Source organism: Sus scrofa, chromosome 13, assembly GCF_000003025.6.
Source record: "Sus scrofa isolate TJ Tabasco breed Duroc chromosome 13, Sscrofa11.1, whole genome shotgun sequence".
Classification (NCBI taxonomy): Eukaryota; Metazoa; Chordata; class Mammalia; order Artiodactyla; family Suidae; genus Sus; species Sus scrofa.
In genome coordinates, this window is record NC_010455.5 from 161,876,872 (window position 1) to 161,899,008 (window position 22,137).

General features: G+C 35.3%; 1 pseudogene; it reads right to left on the minus strand.

Moving 5' to 3' along the window:
* On the minus strand, positions 13,543–20,649 carry LOC100514602 (annotated as a pseudogene).

Consider the following 22,137-nt stretch of genomic DNA (forward strand, 5'->3'; position numbering starts at 1 on the left):
TATATTCACTCAGGCTATTACTGCAGTGAAAGAGTAGATGAAGAAGACAGTCGTTGAAAAACTATGAACATAATCACATTTTATTTGAAAAAAAATGCATTTTCCTTGTTTATGTATCACCTTTAATTAGAACATTTGCCTCTTGTCCTAGAGTAAATATTCTTTACAAACAATAAGTATTTGGGAAACTAGTCCTATTAATTGGGGGGGTATGAATACACACACACACACACACACACACACAGAGTAATGATTTCATGTCTTGTATAAGAGATGTGAGCTTATGTTGTAATTTGGAAAATTTTATTGCAATTTAATCTCTTATCTAGAAATCTAATATAAATATAAGAATAGAACCAAGCTGTTTAAATATGCACAGTAATAATTATCAAAACAAATAGCACGCATTCTAAATAATGCAGCATCTCTCTTCAAATTAAGAACAGATTGAAATTATTATGAAGCATTATCTTAGAAATTGTAGTGGATCAAATATATCAAAATTAAGTAAAATAATATAATAAATATAATAAAATATCAAAAGAATTGTAGGAGATAAATTCATGTTTTGCTATTTTTATTTTGTTATAATTAAACAAATAATGTTTTAGCTTTCTTAAGTACCAAATATAGAATGAATCATAATCACTAGATTTTTCTATATAAATAATAACCAACAAAAACGAAAGTAAGAGGGAAGATTTCAGTTATTACAGCCATAACACTTTACAATTCATTGAAATAAATTTCATGTGTAAGACCGATGTGAATAAAATTACAAAAATTTACCAAATGGCAATATCTTAAAAGTAGCCAAAATATGTTCTTAGATAAAAAGACTTAGTATAATATTTCACTATAGTTGAAATTAGTTTCAATTAGAATCTTAATCACTTTTTAATGTAACAACATAGGCATAAAATTCATATAAAATAAAATTATTTTGAAGAGATAAGAAAAATATGAACAGTAAGAAAATCAAATGTGCAGCAGTAACATTAAAACATAAAGCCATTCCTTAGAATATGACATGACATAGAAGTAGGGAAGTATAATAGTAAAACAAAACAAAGATTCCAAAGCAGATTCAAGTATATATTGTAATTTAATACATTACATGAATGCTTTCTCAACTGAGAAAAATAATGATTTATTCCAATAAATGGTATGACTGTATTTGCCTACCCATCAGAAAAAAGTAAGAATGGCTCCCTTTCCTATGCCTACTTCAAAATTGCTGCCAAATAAAGCACTTAAGGAGTGGCTTGGATTTGATCCCTGGCCCAGAAAAAAGGACTTTTTTAAAAGTTAAAAAAATAAAAAATCAAAAAGAAGCAATTAAAACATTCTAAGAAAATTTATGAAATAATATAATTTAAACATATTTTAAAATCTTTGACTATTATAAAAAAACCATCAATTATAAGGAAATATATAGGTATATTTAATCTAATACTTCACAAAAATGGAGTATATATTGAATCTACAACAAAGTGAAAGATGAATAAAACTTAGGAAGAAATGTGTGCAATTAATAGGTGAAATATCAATACGTATCACATACAAAAAATATTACAAGTTGATAAGAAAATTTGAATAATTCAATAGAAAAATGAAAATGGAACTGAATGAGCAAGTCACAGAAAAATGTCCACACATTGAAAAAAATGTAAGAAAAATTGCTCACCTTCCCCAATACTTAAGATGCACAAATAAAATAACAGTAAGACCAAACTTCACTCAAGATTAGTAAAGCTTATTGCTTAGTGGAATTTGGAAAAGGCCACTCTCACACTTACTGGTGAGAATATAAATCATTAAGCCCTTTAAAAACAATTTTTCAGTCTTTTAAAAAATAAAAATACACTTACTCTTCAACCCAGAAATGCGTGTCTGCAGTTCATTCTATAGCAATAAACTATCATTCATAGGAAGAAAATTCTACTGCAGCATTGATCATGGTGGCAAAAGCCTGGAGCTAATATAAAAACTAATCAGGATGAAGAAATGGTTGAGCAAATCCTGGTATAATCATAACAGTCAATATTGTGGCAGCCATTTCAAAATGAGTTTCTGCTCTACCAGTTTACTTAAGGAAAATTTCACAATTATTAGGGAAGTGAGAAAGGTTAAGATGCACAAAACTATATATGAGATAATCATATTAAACAAACAAATAATAAAGTCTTAAAATTCTCTTTGTACATCTTTAGACACATACACACACACACATATATTTGCATATAACCATGTGAACATAAAAGATTGTATGAACTGATAGACTCCAGGTGAATATTTGTTTCCTTGATGAGAGGCAAGAATAAAGGAGACAAGTAGAGAGAAAAACATCCTCTACCCCAAAAAAAGTGTTTGTGATAAAACACAAGCATATGTATATATATATAAACAATATATATAAATTCTATTCATACAATTATATATATGTGGGTATACATGTACAAAAGTCTGTTTAGAGATAGTCATAAGCCTGTTAACAGTGAGGATGAGAAAAAGAGAAAAAGAATAGTCCTATTGCTATTATTAGTGCTATAGGTAGCAATAAAAAATATTTTAATTAAAAAATAGGATTTCACAGAGTTTCCATTGTGGCTCAGCAGTACTTAACCCGACTAGTGTCCATGAGGATGCAGGTTTGATCCCTGGCCTCACTCAATGGGTTAAATACTGGCATAACTGGCATTACTGTGGTGTAGGTTGGAGATGTGGCTCCAGTCCTGTGTGGCTGTGGCTGTGGCTGTGGCCAGGAGCTGTAGCTCCAATTTGACCCCTAGCCTGGGAACTTCCATATGCCATAGGTGCAGCCATCTCCCCCCCCAAAAAAAAGAATTTATTACAAGTAAATTTTGTGTAAAACTACATCTTTAGTTGAGTAATATTTTGGATTATGTAGATATCCTTTTGGATATTTTGACTTCAATCTGACTTCAATCATTGAGTGATTTTTCTTTCTTGTTTTCTGAATACTCAAAAATATCTTGTAAATGAATAAAGTTAGATATACAAGTAGAATATTTTTGTTTCTATAACTAAGTGCCTTTCTTTTTGATATATTGATAAATATTTTATAATTTTTAACAATAATGCAAATGAAATATTTGATGTGATCTTAAATAATTTGACTTTCTTCTGTGATATATAAATTTTTCCTAAAAATAAGTCTAAAAAAAAAGATCATAAGATATTTGGAAGTGAATGCAGAGATTCTTAGATTACCTAGAAGGGGAAAAAAATAATGTAATTTAGTGTGTAAATTCAGCTCTTTCTCAAAATAAAATGAATAACACAATTTCATACACATACTTGATAAAAATTCATGCAAAAATTACCTATCTACCAAAACTGTATTTGTATAAACTTAAAATTGTTCTGCATTGTTATTTTCTGTCTTAGAATAGAACAAGAAAAAAATTAGCTTTAAGGAGTCTGCATCATGGCTCAGCAGAAACAAATCTGATTAGCATCCATGAGGATGTACGTTTGATCCCTGGCCTTGCTCAGTGGGTCAAGGATCCAGCATTGCTGTGAGCTGTGGTGTGGCTTTCAGACTCAGCTTGGATCTGGTGTTGCTCTGGCTATGGTGTGGGCCAGTGGCTGAACCCCTGATTCTACCCCTAGCTTGCAAACTTCCATATGCTGCAGATGTGGCCCTAAAAAGAAGACAAAGAAAATAAAAGATACAAATTAGCTTTAAAATATATCTTTTAAATTATATACCCATAAGGATACCTAAAAGCACAATATAAAGCAAGAGAATTGACTGATTGGACTCTGCTGAAGACTGGCCTCATGGACAGTGAGTGAAGGTCATTTAGTTTCCAAAGTGGAGGTTTTGTCCTAAGCTTATCTAGCTTTTGTGCCAACTCTTAACCTATAATTGGTATTTCTCAATTTCAAAATTAGATTAAGAGGTATTAAGAATTTTGGATCTTTCCCATTAACATAGAGATGGTGATGATGATGATGATAAAGGTAGATAGATACCTACATATGGATACGTATGTACACTTCCTTATCCACTGGGATTTAAGGGGCTTAAAAAGCTTTCCTTGGTGATTTAACTTCATCTTCTCATGATTCCGTGAATAAGCTAAAGAAGTTTGAGCAGCAAAATATAGTTATGGATATACCAACAATAAAATTTTCTGTAGTATGAAATAATCCCTGAAACTATTGTCATACCATTGTTTTCCCCATTTGTTTCATTCTTCTATTATTTAAGTTTACTGTTAAAAAGAAATTTGTAATGATTGTTTCCTCAACAGTTAAACATCTAGTATTTATGACAGGCATATGAAATTGTCCTAAAGAGAAACAAAAAATCTGGTAGAGTTGCCAGGACACTTATTCCTTACCAGGGATAATTAATTATCAGATAGGCAAATTGAGGAATAACAAAGAATTAAAATTAGATCCTGGTGTACTCACTCAGTTTCTGTAAGTTCTGGGGAGAATGAGAAAGTGGCGGTTTTCTTGAAGGAAAAATTGTGAATTTTTTCAAAGAAAGTATAGAATACAATGTGTATTTCCCTCTACTGTACACTACATCAAGGCCAGAGTCATCTTTACCAATTGCCAATCTGATCACCTGTTCTCACATGTGTGGCTGCATCTCTTCTTAAAAGTCTTAAAGGAAGACAAATGGAAGTGTGAAACGAAGCAGTGTTCATTGTGCAAAGATTTTCCTTGGAAGCCACAATTACAGGGTCATATTTATTTCTACTCTTCGTGAAAAAGTAAAAACAATCTTGGAATTGACTCAGTGAAACTTACCAGTGGATTCCCTATAGGATTAAGGCAAAGTGATTCTACTGTGCATTATGAGCAAATCAGCAACTGAATCATCCTAGACATACCCCAGTGTAACAATTAGAAACACACTTTGTTTCATTAGAGTTTACACTTCAGGCAACTTGGTAAACTGATTCTGAGCAGTTTTTAGGGCATATTAATTTCTTCTATTTTATTAACTCTTGACATTTCCACATTCCAAGACCAGATAATCTCTTCTTTTTTTTGACCCAGTTACACATACATGTACAGATTCTATTTTCGCACATTATCATGCTCCATCATAAGTGACCAGACTTAGTTCCTAGTGCTACACTGCAGGATCTCATTGCTAATCCCTTCCAAAGGCAATAGTCTGCATCTACTAACCCCAAACTCCCAATCCACCCCACACACCCCCCTTGGCAACCATATGTCTATTCTCCAAGTCCATGATTTTCTTTTCTGTAAAAATGTTCATTTGTGCCATATATTAGATTCCAGATATAAGTAATACCATATGCTATGAGTCTCTAGTTCCATCCATGTTGCTTAAAATGTTTTTTTTTATGGCTGAGCAGTATTCCATTGTATATAGATACCACATCTTCCTAATCCAAACATCTGTCGATGGACCTTTGGGTTGTTTCCATGTCTTGGCTATTGTGAATAGAGCTGCAATGAGCATGCAGGTGCATGTGTCTTTTTTAAGGAAAGTTTTCTCCAGATATATGCCCAAGAGTGGGATTTCTGGGTCATATGGTAGCTCTATGTATATATTTCTCAGATATCTCCATAATGTTGTCCATTGTGGTTGTACCAGCTTTCATTCCCACCAACAGTGCAGGAGGGTTCCCTTTTCTCCACACCCCCTCTAGCACTTATTATTTGTGGACATATTAATGATTGCCATTATGTCTGGTTTTAGGTGGTATCTCATGATATTTTGATTTACATTTCTCTAATTATCAGGGATGTTGAACATTGTTTCATGTGCTTGTTAGCCATCTGTACATCTTCCTTGGAAAAATGTCTATTCAGGTCTTTTGCCCATTTTTCAATTGGGTTGTTGGCTTTTTTGCTGTTGAGTTGTACAAGTGGCTTGTGTATTCTAGATATTAAGCCCTTGTCCGTTGCATCTTTTGAAACTATTTTCTCCCATTCTGTAAATTATCTTTTGGTTTTCTTTTTGGTTTCCTTTGATGTGCAAAAGCTTGTCAGTTCGATTAGGTCCCATTGGTTTATTTTTGCTTTTATTTCTGTTGCTTTGAGAGACTGACCTGAGAAAACTTTAGTAAGGTTGATGTCAGAGAATGTTTTGCTTATGTTCTCTTCCATGAGTTTGAGGGTGTCTTGTCTTATGTTTAAGTCTTTCATCCATTTGAGTTCATTTTCATGCGTGGTGTGAGGGTGTGTTCTAGGTTCATTGATTTGCATGCAGTTGTCCAGAAGAAGGGAAAAAATCATAAAGATCAAAGAGGAAATCAGTAAAATAGAGATTCAAAAAACAATTGAAGAAATCAATAAAATCAAGAGCTCGTTCTTGAAAAAGATGAACAAAATTGACAAACCTCTGGCCAGACTCACAGAGGAGAGAAGAAACCCAAATAAACAAAATCACAAATGAAAAAGAAGTCACAAAGGTTACTGCAGAAATACAAAAAACCATGAGAGACTACTATTAACAATTGTATGCCAACAAATTTTACAACCATGAAGAAATGGAAAACTTTCTAGAGACTTACAGCCTGCCAATCTGAATCAAGAAGAAATAGATCAGCTGAACAGACCAATCACTAGAAATTAAATTGAATATGTTATAAAAACACTCCCTACAAATAAAAGTCCAGGACCAGATGGCTTCACAAGCAAATTCTATCAAACACACAAAGAGGAACTTATACCCATTCTCCTTAATTTTTTTGAAAAAGTTGAGGAAGGAGGAACACTCCCAAAGACATTCTATGATGCGACCATCAACCTAATTCCAAAACCAGACATGATACCACCAAAAAAAAACTATAAGCTAATATCTGTTTAATATAGATGCAAAAATTCTCAACAAAATTTAGCCATCCAAATCCAGAAACATATCAAAAAAATCATACACCACAACCAGGTGGGATTCATTCCAGGTGCACAAGGATGGTTCATCATACCCAAATCAATCAACATCATATACCACATTAACAAAAGAAAAGTAAAAAAGCACATGATCATCTTAATAGATGCTGAAAAGCATTTGACAAAGTCCAACATATGATAAAAACTCTCACCAAATTGGGTGTAGAGGGAACATTCCTTAACATAATCAAAGCCATTTATGACAAACCCACAGCAAAAGTTGAAAACCTTCCCACAGAAATCTGGAGCAAGAGAAGGTTGTCCACTCTCACCCCTGTTATTCAACGTAGTACTGGAAGTCCTAGCCACAGTAATCAGACAAACAAAAGAAATAAAAGGCATCCAAATAGGAAGAGAAGACGTAACACTGTCACTGTATGCAGATGACATGATACTGTATATAGAAAACCTCAAGGACTCAACCCAAAAACTACTTGCACTGATCTAGAAATTGAGCAAAGTAGCATGATATAGGGTTAACATTCAGAAATCAGTCACCCTTTGTATACAAACAATTAAATATTAGAAAAGGAACACAGAAATACAATAGCTTTTGAAACTGCACCCCCAAAAATCACATACCTATGAATACACCTGACCAAGGAGGTAAATGACTTATATGCCAAGAACTACAAAACATTAATCAAGGAAATTAAATATGTAAAGAAATGGGAAGATATTTCATGTTCCTGGGTTGGAAACATTAATATTGTAAAAATGGCCATACTACCCAAAGCAATCCACAGATTCAATGCAACCCCTATCAAATTACCTATGACATTGTTCACAGAACCTGAACAAACAATACAAAAATTTATATGGAGCCCCAAAAGACCCAGAATTGCCAAAGCAATTCTGAGGAATGAAAATCAAGCTGGAGGCATAACTCTCCCAGACTTGAAGCAGTATTACAAAGCTACAGTCATCAAGACAGTGTTGTAGTGGTACCAAAACAGACATACAGACCAATGGAACAGAATAGAGAACCCAGGAATAAACCCAGACACCTATGGTCAATTAATCTTTGACAAAGGTGGCAAAAACATAAAATGATAATTTCTTTAAACATGTCAAAGACACTTCAAACTCAACAAGTTCAAATCCAAACTTAGAGTCTCTTCAAACATATCACTAAACATTGACCTCATCCTGCCTTCCCATTTTGAATTAATTGCATTATCTTGCACCTACCCCATTTAAAAAAAAATTAGAGTCATCCCTCAAATCCATTATCAAACCCACAGCTTGTATCTCTTCAATGTATATTAAAACCATCCACTTCTCTCTAAATTCAAGAAAACGCCATCTCCTACCTGGAATACTGGCGTAATCTTTTAATATCCTTTGTGTGTTTTCTAATATTCTTTCATGCACCATGCCCTACACTTGGTCCAACCTCATCTTTATAAAAAACCAAACTGTTGAGATCACCACTGTTCTCACACCCAAGGCTACAACTCTAACTCAACCCTTAAATAAATTCCAATGGCTCTTAAAAGAAAGTCACATTTTTTGACCTTGGAGAGGTGGCCTTCTGTAGGAGATATACTATGTAATCCAGCAGCAGACTCCCCTCTCATCACCCAAACTATATTCTCTAGGGTTCCTCCTAATGGTTGTGTGAGTCCTTTTTTTAATGTGGGTGGTTCAATAGGCTTGTTTGGCCCCTAGTCTTGTTGGTTGCCAAGCTTGCCTAATATGGATGCTACTAGCTGCTGGTTAGCAGGGCCTAGTCATGATGTGATGGACTGCAGAAACCCCTGGGACCCCAGGGCTTGCGCTGGTTCAGTGGTGGGCACACTCAGGGTTCAGAAGACTCTGGGACTACTTCCCCCTACCCCACTTATGGGTAAATCTAGATCCTGGAATTAGTGCTGGACTACTGGCAGACAGAGTCAGGTCCTGGAGGTGATGTCATATCACTGGTTGGGGAGGAGGAACAGGGTGGGTCCTGACACAATTTGGCATGAGGTCCAGGGTGTCTTAAGCTTGTGTTGACCTGTTAGTGGGCAGGGGTGGGCCCAGATTGTCCCAGAGTACAGTCTGGATTGATGTGAGTAGGCTTAGTTCAAAGATTGCAGGATTGAAGTTTTCATGCATCTAGTGTCTGTACCCTGGTGAATGAGGCTGGTCTAGAGGCTAGTGCAGGCTCCTGGAGGACAGGGATGTTGCCTGCCCCCTGATAGGTGGAGCTGGGTCTTAGCCCCCTGGTGTACAGTTATGTCTAGAGGTATCTCTAGAGGGGCTGTGGGCATAGGAAGACTTTGGGAAGCCTGTCAGCTAATGGATGGGGCATGTGGTGGTTTGGCCTGAGACATCCCACCACTGTTGCCTACAGGCTCTTGGTTGGTGCCAGGTCTTGCTAATGAGCTAGTGGGAGGATTCTTCAGTGATGCCAGCCAGTACCCATGTCAATGAGATAGAAGGAGCTCCCAAGAATGGCTGCCATCAGTACCTATATCCCCAGGGTGAGCTCCCACCACACCTTACCTCTCCAGGAGATTCTCCAAGACCAGCACGTAGGTTTGCCCCAGGTTCCTCTCATTTATTGCTTTTGCCCTGTACCTCAAAGTCTGTAGGATTTTGTGTGTGCCTTTTAAGAGTGAAATATCTATTTCCCCCAATCATGTGGAAATCCTGAAATTCAGCCCGTCTGGACTTCAAAGCCAGATACTCTGGGGGCTCATCTGCCTGGTGCAGGACCAACAGGCTTGAGAACCCGACATGTGGCTCATAACTCTCACTCCTGTGGTAGAACCTCTGCAATGTAATTATTCTCCAGTTTGTGGGTTGCCCCTCCCGGGATATGGGACTTCACTGTGTCACAGGTCCTGCCTCACTTACCTGTCTCTCTGTGGTTTCTTTTAATGTCTTGTTCTGAAAATGGCTGTTCTGCAAATAGTTGTGATTTTGGTTTGCTCATGAGAAGAGGCAAGCTCAGGGTTTTTCTACTCTGCCATCTTAGTTGACCTGCCAAACTATCCTTTGAAGATTTTCCTCAATTACTCTGTCCTGGGGAACCTACATGTCATTTGCCAAATTATTCTTCTTAAGATGATGGTGCCCGGAGTTCCCGTTGTGGCGCAATGGTTAACGAATCCGACTAGGAACCATGAGGTTGCGGGTTCGGTCCCTGCCCTTGCTCAGTGGGTTAACGATCCGGCGTTGCCGTGAGCTGTGGTGTAGGTTGCAGACACGGCTCGGATCCCGTGTTGCTGTGGCTCTGGCGTAGGCCGGTGGCTACAGCTCCGATTAGACCCCTAGCCTGGGAACCTCCATATGCCGCAGGAGCGGCCCAGGAAATAGCAACAACAACAACAACAAAAGACAAAAAAAAAAAAAAAAAAAAAAGAAGATGATGGTGCCTGGCCATTAGCACCTGAAAAAAGACTGCCTTTCTTGTGGTTGCAGAAAATGAATTGCTCCTCTTCTTCCAAAAGCAAAGTAATTCTCCTGTCTGTAACTCTCACTCGAAGACCACATAGCTCCAGCATGGAGTCTATCTTCCTAATCCCTACTCCAGTGTGATGAAACATACTAACCTAATCCTAGGTGGTATTAACTGAACATGGCATCCATGGTGACATATAAAACCATGGCTCATGGCCTGACCTCATAGGATGGATGGGCATAGTAAGGTGTAGGGGAAGATGACATTCACAAAAATAAGAGAGAAAAGCTGTGAGTCCTTTAGATTGTGAGGTCTTGCATCATGCAACTACTTGTCAAATCAGCTGTCACCAAGGCAGTAACTTTACATAATGAAAACTGTAGACCTGGACACACAGATATAATTTAGGCTCAGTATGAGCATGAGGTGTACGAATCACGAAGAGTTTCATAAACTAAGCAGTAAAAATGTATACTAACGTATATACAGTGTTTTTCTGCAAAATTGTATGTTAGGTAATAAAGAAAGACCACATATTGTCATCTAAGAATCATTCATCAGAGACAAATATAACAGAAACAGAAAAACATTGCTCATTTACTTAGACAAAGATTTTTTATTATATTAATGTATAGGACTCACACGTCTGAAGAAAAGAGCATTATAATAGAATGAGACCAATGAGCATTTAGGCCCTGCTGTAGAAAGGCATTGCTATTGCCTTTTTCACAATTTGTTTTCAGTATGATGAATATTAAATGGGTGTAAGAGACAATGTGATTCATAAGAGTGAAGTTGAAGTAAAAAAAACTGAGTAAATAAAAAGAATGGTTGTGTTAATAAAATCATCAGTTTAGAAATTTTGTATTGCAGTAAGATTTCAAAATAGAACTGATGTTTAATGTTGGACCTACAGAATAGTAACATAAATAGAATTCCCACATGAGCAAGGAGAGACAGAAAGCCAAAAACATATGAAATACTCAATGACTAAATTTAATTCAGAATACTATGATATCACAAGCCATTAATATACAGAGTATTGATAATAAATTAAAACTGAAAATAAATTAATTCAACTCTAAATATAAAAGCTAAAAGAAAAACAATATATTTCAAGAATAGAAAGCAGATGGGAAACATTTTAAACTAACAGAAATTAATGATTTTGTTAATAGCAAATAAAATTAGATGTACTAAAAAATTATAAGCTAGTTCCTTTAAAACACCTACAAAATAGGAAAATCACCATCTAAACTTTTTAAACTTATAAAATGAAAAAATAAAATAAAATGAAATAAAAAGAGGGAAATAACCTTCCAAACGCAGTACATTTTAAAACCATTATGAAAGTCATTGTCCAATTCTAGACAAATAAATTTGAAAATCTTGATGAAACAGATAACTTTGTGAAACAACATAATCAGAATTGTGTCCTTCTTCATGGCACACAGTTGGAAGTCCACAGCTAATTAACTAAAATGAAAATATTCTGAATTTAGGAGTGGCTCAGTTGTTAACAAATATGACTAGGAACCATGAATTTGTGGGTTCGATCCCTGGCCTCACTCAGTGGGTTAAGGAGCCAGCATTGCCTTGAGCTGTGGCGGAGGTCGCAGAGGTGGCTTGGATCCCATGTTGCTGTGGTTCTGGTGTAGGCTGGTGGTTACAGCTCTGATTCGACTCCTTGTCTGGGAATTTCCATATGCTACAGGTGCGCCCTAGAAAAGACAAAATAAAAATAAAATAACATAAAATAAAATAACATAAAATAAAATAAAATAAAATATTCTGGATTTAATCAAGATTCTAGACATAATTTTATCTACCAGTTTACAAGGAATACATTATTTTCGTCACAAAGATTCTTTTGGCCAGAGCTACACTGTGAAAAATTCTGTAGGAACCATGAACCAGTTTCTTCAACAAATAAATGACATGAAAAAATGAGGAAGAAAAGCCTTTTTATATTAAAAGAGACTTAAAAACCATCATTAAAATGCAATAGCTAGACTTTGTTTATATCCTGTTTCAAACAAAGACACAGCAAAATTTTTGAGATGTATTACAAATATTGAATGCCTATAGATATCAAATATTACTCAACTGTTATTAAGTTTGCAATATATGACAATTGTGCCTTGGTTAGATTAATATAAAATGTTTTTTAGCATTGTATTGCTAAAGGGTTAATAAAAATTTGATTTTGACTTTAACAATTCAGTCATGAAATATCATTGCAGAAATCAGAAGCATTAAATACCGCCATACACTCAACCTAAAAAAAAAGTTCACACAGAGATGTACACAGGGGAGTACATTTATTTTTTAAAAATTACACAATATTTTAAAAGTTTATAATAGAACATAAAGAGTAAATTCATAGTAAATTGGTAGCTGAGATTGAGCTCACAAGATCCTAGTCTCAGATTTGAGAGATCATGACCTCAATTTTGTATCCGCAGCCATATACTTTATTGCAAACAAAATACTCACGTAAGTAGTGTATAGGGAATCTGTAATATTTGAAAAGTCTATATCTTGAGATATCTCCAAAATCTGCAGATTCATGAGTATCATATGATATCCAGTATGAAATTTAGTGTGTGGATTTCCAGATATGGGAAGTTTTACATTTTGATGTTCCATCACTCCATTCAAGACAGCTTCCTTTTTTTTTCAGTTGTTCAGATGCATCAATTTTTTAAACCTCCTCATTTTTCTTCATTTTCCTCACTTTTATTTGAAAAACATTTTTTCTGTCAAGAACCTAAGTTTCTATCACTTTACCATGATGTGGTAGAGCATCCCATAATCTTGTTTACATGCAGGTCTACCTCAGTGAGTTAGCGTCAGTCATGAACCAAATGACTCACACTTATATACCAGCCTCAGTTACTGTCAGTTATTTAAAAAAATTAATAAAATTAGGAGGAGAAGTTCCCTGCAGAGAGCAAATTTTCAAAGCCTAAAGTTCAGATAAAAAGGAATTACAATATTTCTAATTAACTGTGAATGATGTGAGTCATTTCAACTGAAGTAGTAACTACAACAGCAATAGTAATTTCCACATCCAAGTAAACATTGCTTGAAGCTGGGTTCCTTCAGCCAGTGCTTGGTGACCATGACCTCTGTTGCTCTGATGAAAGGGGAGAACTGTGGCCAATGTGCAATAATTGGGGACCTGTTTATGCAAAGAGTGAAAGGAGGAAGAATTTGAAATTTCCCTTGAGAGGTGTTTACTTCTTTGCAACTCTTCTCAAGGTACCTATAACCTCTTTATTTCTTAAGCTGTAAATAAATGGGTTTAGCAGGGGAATTATAATCATGTAAAATATGGAATACATTTTTGTCCTGATCTTCAGCTAGGCCCAATGCAGGGTGCACACACATGAAAATGAGAGTGCTATAATAAAATGAGACATAGAGTAGATGGGCACTGCACGTGGAGAAGGCTTTGCTTCTGCCCTTCTCAGACTTTGTTTTCAGAATGTCGAAGAGCACACAGGTATAAGAGATTATGATGGTCATTAAAATGGATATTTGTATAAAAGCTGCAAAAATAAGTATCATAGTGCATTAATGGATGAGTCATTGCATGAAGTTTTGAACAGTTACAAAATTTCACAGTAGAAATAATGTATTATGCTAGATCTACAGAAAGTCAATCTTAATAATAAACTTGCATGACTCAGGGGATGCAGAAAGCCAATTGCATATGCAATACTTATCAAGTAATTGCAGATTCTGTTGGCCACCATCACTGGATAAAGCAAGGGGTTACGTATGGCTACATAACAGTCATAGGCCATCACTACCAGGAGGAAACATTCTGTAGTTGCAATGGAAGCAAAAAAGTAAAATTGGGTGATGCACCCAGCTAGGGATATCATTGCAGCCTTGTCTAAGAAATTGACCGGCATCCTAGGTGTTACAGAGGTTGAAGTGCAAACATCTGCAAAAGCTAAACCACCAAGGAACATATACATAGGTGGGTCAATGTGGGCATCTTTCCAAATAAAAGCTATCAGTCCAAGACTGCCCACCATGGTGATGAGGTAGCTGGACAGAACACAATGAAGAGGAGGACCTGCAGCCATGATTGCTCAGTAAGCTCTATAAGAACAAACTCAGTCACCAAAGTCTTGTTTCCTTCTGACAAACTCACACTTGATCCCTGTAATATGAAAATATGTGACAAAGACAATCACTAAAGATTACACAAAGTTGTGGCATTGTATTTGCAAATTAAATTGTATCTTACTGTCACTTTCCATTTAGTTAATAGTTTTCAAAGTTTAATTTTCATCCTATGGTGAGTCTGTTTAAAAATTCTGTGTTTAGGTATCTGACCCTAAAATTGGGGAAAAAAAACAAAACTAAGTGCAAATATGTGAGTTAATACTAAAGCTATATGGAAACTATTGCAGAAAAAAAAGAGATGCAAGTGCAAAACCATTGCATGTGGGAAATAAATAAACTAATGATTCAATAGGCATAACCACGCAAGAAAAAATCCATAAGCAAAGAGGAAAAGCAATAATATGTGGGAAAAGAATCTGTGACACATTTTGCATATTTAGGGTTAGTAAGGATAACACACGCACAAAAGAAACCTCTTGCAATATAGATGAGAACAAATTAAATGACCCAGTGAAACAAAGGATGAGAAAATGTGAACAGACGTGTTTATGAAAGAGTAAATCAATGTGACCAATGAATATATGAAACAATTATCATCCTCCTTAATAATTAGTGATTTTCTTTAAATTGGTGCATTATTTTTACTTATCAGATAAGCAAAAATGCGAAATGAGAAATATTATCCACTGATGACAGGAAAGTAAGAAAGGAAGCATTTTCTAATATAACTGGTGAATATAAATTTTAACAGTCTTTCAAATCTGACCTTACCTGACAAAATTAGAAATTTATGTAAACTTGGATCAACCAGTCTTATTCCTGAATATACATTCTATAAATAATATAACTCATGTACAAGAATAAAGTACACGTAATAGTGTGTATATGTCAATCCCAAACTCCTAATTTATCTCACCCACCCCTGCTTTCCCTTTTGGCAACTGTAAGTTTGTTTTCTATGTCTGTAAGTCTATTTCTCTTTTGTAAATAATTTCATATTATCATTTTTTTTTTAGATTCCACAAAGAGGTGATATCACATGACTTCACTTAATATGAGAATCTCTAGGTCCCTCATATTGCTGCAAATGCTGCTATATATAAAATAGATAAAGAACAAGGACCTACTGTATAGCACAGAGAACTATACTCAGTATCTTGCAGTGATACATAATGGAAAAGAATCTGAAAAATAATATTTACACATATATACATATGAATAACTGAATCACTTTGCTCTACACCTGAAACCAACGTGATATTATAAATTAGATATACTTCAATTAAAAAAAAACCACATTTGAGAGTTCCCGTCGGGGTGCAGTGGTTAACGAATCTGACTAGGAACCATGAGGTTGCAGGTTCGATCCCTGCCCTTGCTCAGTGGGTTAACGATCTGGCGTTGCTGTGAGCTGTGGTGTAGGTCACAGATGCGGCTCGGATCCTGCGTTGCTGTGGCTCTGGTGTAGGACAGTGGCTACAGCTCCGATTCCACCCCTAGCCTGGGAACCTGCATATGCCACGGGAGCGGCCCAAGAAATGGCAAAAAGACAAAAAAAAAAAAAAAAACACTTTGTTTTAAGCATTAAAAAACATTATTTTCTGAAAAAGAATAAAATACAAGGCTATTTATAAGATGTTGTTCATGAGCTCAAAGCCTAGAAACAGAAAGAATACTCACAGCTATAGAATGGTTGAGTAAACCATGGTTCAGTATTACTGTGGACTATTTTTTCAGACATAAAAGAAGTCTATTTTAACTTCATGAGTTATCCAAGGGTGTATCCCTTGCCTGGGAACTCCATATGCCGTGGGCAGCAGAAAAAGGTGGGGAGGAGCAGAAATCAAAACACAGAATTGAATTTTCCAAATATGTTGGAGAGAATATATAACTTCCTATGTTCCTTGAAAGAGAAACAAAAATAATTTACCACAAGAATAATAATAATTAAAAATAACTTATTTTAAAAATCCATTTCCTAATTGTATAGCCATACCTCTTGACACATAATACACAGACACAGTGAATGAAAATGCATTAAAAGAACTAGATTTGTTTAACAAGGTGGGAGAACAATGAGTTGCTATTCTCCATCCTCACTAAACTACATAAAAAAAGTTTTAATATATTTAAATTACTAAACACATGCCCAAAGTGGTCCCCATTATAGACAGCCACCAAAATTAAAGGCTCAGGTTATCTTCATTCAGCAAAATTACAAATAAGGTATATAAAAGCTGTAGCTGTGTCTCAATTCTAAACCCTCTACATTCTAAAATAAAAGTTAATGCTGTTGAATCATTCTTATTGTGGTTACTTTAATTTTTTCCACCTACGTCATTCTTCTGTTAAAGTTGATTATTTATGAAATTTTGTGGTAAAAATATCTCCTTTGCAATAAGCCATCCTCTCCCACCTGTCCAGTTTTTGATGACTGGTTGAGAAAAATCTCAGTGCTTCTCTGTAATTTTAATTTCTCACATAGGTATATTACATAGATGTCGTGTTATCTAAAGACCAAATCGCAAACTCTAAGTGATGGAAAATGTAGAAATCACTGCACTCTCACCTAGTTCCTGCAAAACATTGGGAAATCAGAAAATGATTGGTTTCCTGAAGAAATGTAGACAATGAGGCAGTGATTTCTGGCACACTGATTTTCATCAGTGACTTCAAAATAAGTGGAGATTATGTTTATTACTGCTATTTCTAAACTTGCAATTTAATAAACAAAGAAAGAAGGCTATCACTAAGGGGCAGGAGAAAGACGGCAAAAGCAGAAGCACAGTTGTAAAGAGAATTATTCTATACAAATAAATTAGTTAACTAAAGAAGATATATCTTGAGTTATTTTCTTAGTACTTGCTCCAGGACTTTTAATATGCATCTTATCATAATCTACTTCAGACAGATACTCATTTAACACTAGTAAGATAAGTAAAACTTTTACATCTACATACCTTACAAAACCATTGTTATAAGTGATTATTTAATATAATGTTATATCTCTTAAATTAGCTGGGAGATAAATGGAGAGAAATATGCATTTTTATAGAATTTGTTACATTAACCTTCTTAATTACCTTTTATGGTTTTCTTCATTTATCATAATTTTATCTCAATTGAAGTATAGTTGATTTATAGTATTATGGGTTTATGGCATACAACAGAGTAATTCAATAGTTTTGTAGATTATACTCTATAAAGTTCGTATATTTGCTATGTTCTGTGTTGTGCAATACATTCTTGTAGTTTATCTAATTTATATATAGTAGTTTGGACCCCTTAATCCCCCATGTTGACCCTCCCACCATTAGTATTTCCACTGACAATGACCAGTATGTTTGCTGTATCTATGATAATTTTTCTGTTTTGTTATATTCTTTCAACTTTTTTCATTTTTTTTTTTTTGTATTTCACATATAAGTGATGGCATACAGTACTTGTTTTTCTCTGTCTAACTCATTTCACTTGGCATAATATCATATAGGGCCATCCATGTTGTGGCAAATGGCAAAATTTTATTCTTTTTATGGCTGAGTAATTTTCCTGTGTGTGTGTATGTATATGTGTGTGTGATGAATACTTGGGTTGCTTCCGCATCTTGGCTATTGTAAATAACACTGCCATGAATATTGGAGTACACATAGCTTTTTTAAATAGCATTTTAACTTTCTTCAGCTTTGGTTGTTCCATTTGCAATTTTTTCAAGGAATCTCTATAATGTTTTCCATAGTGGTAGCACCAATTTACATTTCCACCAACAATGTGGTAGGGTTTCTTTCCTCCACATCCTCTCTAACATTCATTACTTGTAGACATTTTGTGGGATTTTTTTGCCCACACCCATGGCATGCAGAAGTTTCCAGGCCAGGGATCGAACCTGTGCCATAGCAGTGATAATGCCAGATCCTTAACACACTAGGCCACCAGGGAACTCCACTTGTAGAACTTTTAATGATAGCCCTTCTGAGAGGTGTGAGGCGATTGTGCTTTTGATTTGCATTTCTCTTGTGATTAGCAATGTTGAACATCATTTCATGTGCCTGTTAGCCATCTGTGTATCTCCCTTGGAAAAAAGTTTATTCCAATCTTCTGCCCATTTTTTCACTAGGTTTTCTGGTTTTTGATATTGAGTTGTATGAGCTGTTTATATATTTTTATATTAACCCCTTATCAGTTATATCAATTGCAAACATTTTCTGCCATTCAGTGGTGTCTTTTCATTTTTTCAGTGGGTTTCCTTCACTGTGCAAAAGTTTTTAAGTTTAACTAGGTCCCTTTTGTTTGGTTTTTGTTTTATTTCCTTTACATTAGGAGATAGATCCAAAAGAACAATATTGCTACAATTTATGTCAAAGAATGTTGTGCCTGTGTATTCTTCTGGAGTTTTATGGTTTCTGGTCTTACATGTGGACTTTTAATTAATTTTCAGTTTATTTTTGTATATGGCTGTGAGAAAATGTTATACTTTTATTGTTTTACATGTAGCTGTCCAGTTTTCCCAGCACCAGTTAATGAAGAAACTGTCTTCTCTCCATTGTATATTCTTGCCTTCTTTGTCACAGATTAATTGACCATAAGTGCATGGGTTTATTTATGGGATCTCTACTATTTTCTGTTGATCTATGAGTCTTTTTTTGTGCCAACACAATGCTCTTTTGATTACTGTAGCTATGTAGTATAGTCTGGAATCAGGGAGTGTGAATCTTACTTTTTTAGCAAGATTTATTTGGTCGTTTGGGATCTTCTGTGGCTCCATGAAGAGGTTCATTTTCAAAACATTAGAGAAAGTTTTCTAAAGTCAATAATAAGAGTTCAATACTATATAATATTAGAGATTTAGAACGAGCTGTTTCCAAGTATATTTTGGGAATCAGTTAACTACTGCCACCAATTCATACTATTGAAATGTAAAGAGCCAGAGATCCTGACTTTGATGGAACTCAGAAATGGAGAAGCAAATGAGAATCCCCAGCTGACAAGGACCTGATCTGAGTCAGGATTAATAAGGGTTGAACTAGTGGACACTCTATATAATTTGAAATTTAATTTACAGCCTCTTATTATCAGCCCAGCACTCAGTTAGAGGAGATGTTTCTGGAACTGGTGGAAATATCTACTATTAATGCCCATTGCTCCTCATATAGCATTGAAAAGTTACTCTGTGAAAATGTTATCAAATTTGCTGTTGACAAACCAAACTTTTGCTAATTTCCCCTGGCAGTTTCTCATTATCTCAAGTAATTACCACTCTCATGGCACCTTGTTAGCTTTCTCTTTTCTCTAGCAGAGCAAAGATGATCACTCTCAAGTCTGGTGTAAGACAGGGTTTAAAATGAATGGGCTGTATTTCAGTCATCATAGCTGGCTTCATCCTGCTTTCTAAAAGTCCTAAAAGAGCTTACATTGAAAGGAAGCCTCCACTGGGCCAGCATATCCTCAGTCAGCTACCAAAAGGTTTTTCCCTGGGACAGTTTCTTCTCACTTAATTACTTACCTTGCATATGTATCTAAATCCATCTCTTAAGAGGAGAGCTAACTATCCCAAAAGACTTGCTCCAAGATCCTCTGTGACATTTAAAAACAGGCTTACAATTACACCTTTATAGCCCACTAAACTATGAGGCAAAAAGTTTTTATTTTCTTTACTCCCAATTTACCTTGATTCTCCTTATTGGAAATATTATAATTTACAGTTTTCAATACTTCAAGAATATATTAACAAAAATAAGACTACATATAATACTAACAACTAAACAGGTAACTGGGAAATCTGGTGGTAGCTAATTTTTCCAAAAGAAGTATTTACATTTGCAAATTTTCAAGCATTCCATCTGGCCTCCCTACCTCTGTCTAACACCCTCTTCAGGTTGTCCTAAATAGGACTGGTAGCTGTTTATTCTCTCACAGTGATCAGTCCTCTGTGGTTGCAAACAGGTGACCAATGCAAAAATGCTGGCCAGCTATTGATACTCCTATAGGCTGTTAAGAGTGAATAAACTTTTATAGAACTTACAGATGATATGGATCAATCTTGCGGCAGGATCCCAGTATTATATTGTTTGAAAATTCAACTTTTATGTTTATAGAGAAGAATAACATACTTGACTTCTTTGGCCTTAGCTTGGACTTTAATGTCATACAGACACCAAGTTCTGTTTATCTGCCATTACACTCTCCACTAAGCATATAATCACCATATCGATTTTGTTCTCTGCTCCCTGGTTAACAGTCCCTGAAGTATTTAACATGACACTGCATAAGTATAATAATGTGGATTTAAAGTTATGTTCAGAAATAGTCGTCAAGTGTACAGAATTCCCTCAAAATAGCAATAGGATTTCAATATCCTTTTAATCCAGCTTCCATTGATAAAAGTTCTGTGAAGGATAAAGTAAATGTATTATGGCCTGGCTATGGCTCTTGTGAATGGAATATCATAGTTGACACAGATGTGAGAAATAACAAACTCAGGTCTTAACATCATTTCTGTTCAGATAATCAAGCATGCAAGATGGTCCTTAAATTGATATAAAGAATACATATTAAAGTATGGAGATCTGTGAAGATCAAAATGTCCCAACCATCATTATCTTTCAGAAGAATATAGTGGTTTCCAAGCTGAGACTTTAAGATGGATCTGATTTATTTCTATATGAAACTGCTTCATCCAGATAATTTTTGAAAAACATATGTAATACATTCAGTTGATATTTATTTATTTGTACATTTTGTCATACAAAAGTAATTAATGTTGGCCCATAAAAGTTAATTTAATCCTTTTTATCCATATTGTTTCTATAAAGAATGTAAACTGGAAAAATCCACATCTCTCCACAAATTCTCAAAGAAAAAAAAAACTACAGATGAACAATGAGAACAAAAACATTCATAAAACACACCTTCAGTATAACTAGGAAGCCAAGAATGCTATGAACTTTAATTTATAGGTTTGAAGTAAACTACACCCCTTCACTCTGGAGACTGCACCAGATTAAAGGGAAGATGGAGACTCTACAGAAAAGGAGAGAGAGAAAGAGAACTGAGGCCTCAGAGTAGCAGAACACAGATAAAATCAGTCCCCCAAATAGGAAGTTCAATCTTGAGTGAGGGAAATAGTGAGATCCAGCCTGACTCTTGGTAGGTAAGAGCAAAGACCATGAAGTATCAAAAGAATTATCTTTCACTTTCTCAGCTAAATTACCCCATCAGATTACTCAAATTACTTAGCTTTAAAAATAATAACTGTTTTTTGAGTTCCTTTCATGGCTCAGTGGTTAGCAAACCTGACTATGATCCATGAGGATGTGAGTTCAATACTTGGCCTCACTCAGAGGGTTAAGGATTTGACATTGCCCTGAGCTGTGGTGCAGGTAGAAGATGTGGCTCAGAGCCCAAGCTGCTATAGCTATAGCATAGATCGGAAGCTGTAGCTCTGATTCCACCCCTAGCCTGGGAACTGCCACATGCCATGGGTGCATCCCTAAAAATCCAAAAATAAAAGAATTTGATTCCACTTTGGGGTCCACAGAGATCATAGATGAAGGACCTGGAACCATATAAGGAAGAAGAGTTTCCAAAATTTCTAGTATCTCAGCTGAGCCCTGTGTTTCAGTCATCTTCACTAATGGACCAGATTTGTGAATGAGTTGCACTGGAAAATCTAGACCAATTGTGTCTACAGATGC